Genomic DNA, 3355 nt, shown 5'->3' on the forward strand with positions numbered 1-3355 from the left:
CTTCCTCCTCCTCCTCCTGCAGTGAGGGGAGCACAATGGCATGGGGGCCTTGACTGGTAGGTGGCATAACAGAGAAGGTAGGCTGTAGCTGTATCTAGCTGGCAGCCAGTGAGAGCTATGAGGGGAGGGAGGGGGTGGCACCTCCATGCCGGTCTCTACTGAGCCTGTGCTAGACACCTACCTCACCGCGTTATATAATATATATGTATTGTAATAAAATCAGTCATACTCTGCACTAAGGGGAACATACACAGTAGTATAATAATACAGAGGTGGCTGCCTGTCTATTATAGGACCCGGGGGAATAACAATTTCCTTTTTTCTACCAGATTTACTTATAGGTCACTAACCCTCGGGAAGCCGCACTGGGATCACTGATCCCTGGTAGTGAATCTGCTTTATGAATGACTAATTATTGGTCACTGAAAACCTCATAACAAATATCTGTGTGTATGTATATGACAAGTCCCCGACCTCATCAATGGAGGTCAAAGGTAAATTATATAATCTCCAGGACCCTGGGACACATCTCACCGGCTTCCACCACACTGCAACACCTTATTATCTAATTCCAAATCAATGTTACATCAGTCACAGGAAGGCTGGCGTAGCATAGGGGCTCATTCTGCAAATCCCCGGCCTCTCCCACCAGGTACAAACCACAGACCCAGAGAGATACTTTGCTGACGCTTTTATCTCATGCTGATGTGTGGAAGTACAGGGACAGCTGCTTCTGGGGCCCAATCATATCCTCTCTCAGGGGCCAGCTGATGTCACTGCCGCTGGTAAGACGGGCACCTGTGAAAAGATCACAGATTTATAAAACCACCATTTCCTACTCTTGTAACACTGAGGAAAACAGATTGTATGTGAGCATGTACTATCAGACTGCGGAGATATGGGACTGTTGTGCACGCAGCAGGGAGAATATTTATACACAGGCCGGGAGCCTGGAAAATCGCAGCTGGTTAGGCGTGTGCAGATAGACATGAATTAGGCCCTGAGGGGGACATTTACTAAGCAGTGATAAGAGTGAAGAAGTGAGCCAGTGGAGAAGTTGCTCATGGCAACCAATCAGCACTGAGGTAACATCTATAATTTGCATACTATAAAATGATACAGAGTTGCTGATTGGATGATGGGGCAACTTCTCCACCGGCTCACTTCTCCGCTGTTATCACTGCATAAATGCACAGAACTGCGGCAGCCCCCAGGAACTGTAAGTAAAGGGATCATCGGCGCTAATGTGATCATCCAGGTAGTACGTTATTATTTCCACGAATAGTGGTGAGGAGAAATTATAATTATAAGGTGAAAAACACAGCCATTACTTGATGATTCGTAAACCTTATAGGCAGCTATTTCCTAAAAGCCCCAAACGATCCCGATATACTGTACATTACTGTACGGGAATCTTCATGTTCAATGTACGAGAGTCACTTACCTGGCAACAGCAAAATATAAATAATGAGAAATAACCTAACATCGGCCATATAACGATATCCCCTCTCTGGCATAATGGCTGTATCAGTGTTATTACATCAATGTGAGGCGTGTATTCCAGCTGTCAGGGGGCAATGTACGGCCTTATGTAACATCCACCTACCTAGTGCCTTCTCCTGCGTCTCCCTCTCCTGCGGGCCCTTGAGGACTTGTACTTGTAGGCATAGCTGGGGCCACAGCTGCGGCTGCTGTACCTCCTTCTCCTACCCCTTCCCATGGAGCGCCGGCTGAACCTGTCCATACACATTCTCTCCTTCCTGACTGGATCCGCTGGTGGTGACTGATCCAGAGGTGGACTAGGAAAGGACTGACCTGGGCAGCACTAGGTCCCTCATATACCTGGAACTGGCAGTGGCTACTGTGACATCACAGAGAGGTCCAGTCAGACGTGTCATGAGCTGGATGGGGTGACTCTGGCCAGGACACAACATAGGCCTATCAGACTGTTCTATACCCGGTGCTGAATATATAAGCAGTGCTAGTAATTTCTGTATGACACTACTATGCCCGACACCTATGACCAGTTCCCATGTCCGCCGATAGGAACAAGCTGTCTGCTGATGGGTACTACAGAGGCCTGGGGCACTGGCTGGCCTGGGATTAGGTATATAGGTGATGCCTACATCACCCAGCATAGTATACAGGGGAAATGCACCACAGGATACCCACTGTACAACAATAAGCGCACGATATAGTCACACCACACAAGTAACATCAGTGTGGAATGAGTGGCGGGCGCGGGGGGGGGGGGGGGGGGGGGGAGTCCGCGCTGCACGTACCAATATTTTGTTATAAAAATGCCCTGTTATTAATACTCATCACTTGTATCAATGTACACTATATATATATATATATATATATATATATATGTATGTATGTATGTATGTATGTTCACTCGACATATCCGGCACTCCCAACGTTGGCACAAACCTCTACTTGTCAGAGTGCACTCCTAGGGGCTGGCAGACCCCATCCATAGGCAAACAACACAGGTGGCACTCCTGGACTCGTAGCTTAGTAATACAATGTGCTTTTAGATATATATAAAATGACTGAGTGGCATTCTTCGGTAATGCAGAGCCGTAACTAGACTTTTTGGTGCCCTGTGCCAGAAGGAGAATTGGCGCTCCACCCATATTTTTCCAATAGGGACAGAAGGCGCATGCCTTTCAGGGAAGGGGCATGACAAAATTGATCCCAGAGAAAGGCCATGCTATGATGCCCATCCCCACATTATATATACAGTGTGTGTGTGTGTGTATATATATATATATATATGTATATAAAACACTGCAAAAAATGGATTTGGACATAATTCCTCTTTATACCACCTTCATGCACTCAACCCGAGGACTCGCCGCCATTCAGCCACAATACCCCTGATTAAATAACACATTTAAATACACTGCCACACCCAGGACTCAAACCCACAACCTGCTGCATCCCAGCCAAACACCCCACCCACCGAGCCACTTGATCCTGCATAAAAACTATGAGATTTCTCTAACTATATGAAGCTACCTGTACCCCGTAAAAACAAATGTCCAACCATAATTGAACAGATCTATGTAGTGTGCAGCCACACATCCAATCCCTTGCAGCCACACACTACATAGCTCTACCCAGCCACAACGCTGATCACTCCTTCACTAAGCACAAGGAAAGCTTCAAAACTCAGTGGCGTAACTACTGCCCCCGCAGCCCTCGCGGTGGCTTGGAGGCGCAGGGCTGCGGGGGGCGCCGCCACTGATTTAGCGCAGATTGACATGCGGACGAGCTGTCCACATTTCAATCTGCTGTCTCCCTCCTTACCTAGCCGCTGCTGTGAAGGAGGGACACGGAGGGCACAGCG

At 47.7% G+C, this 3355-nt stretch overlaps 1 long non-coding RNA gene across 1 annotated transcript; it reads right to left on the reverse strand.

Moving 5' to 3' along the window:
• Positions 1 to 676: 676 nt before the first annotated feature.
• Positions 677 to 1936, reverse strand: LOC134943927 (uncharacterized). The gene is made up of 2 exons (XR_010181830.1): positions 1607 to 1936; positions 677 to 798 (listed from the first exon to the last, which is right to left on the reverse strand). It is a non-coding gene; the product is annotated as an uncharacterized LOC134943927 (long non-coding RNA).
• Positions 1937 to 3355: the final 1419 nt, after the last annotated feature.

This window comes from Pseudophryne corroboree, chromosome 7 (genome assembly GCF_028390025.1).
Source record: "Pseudophryne corroboree isolate aPseCor3 chromosome 7, aPseCor3.hap2, whole genome shotgun sequence".
NCBI lineage: Eukaryota > Metazoa > Chordata > Amphibia > Anura > Myobatrachidae > Pseudophryne > Pseudophryne corroboree.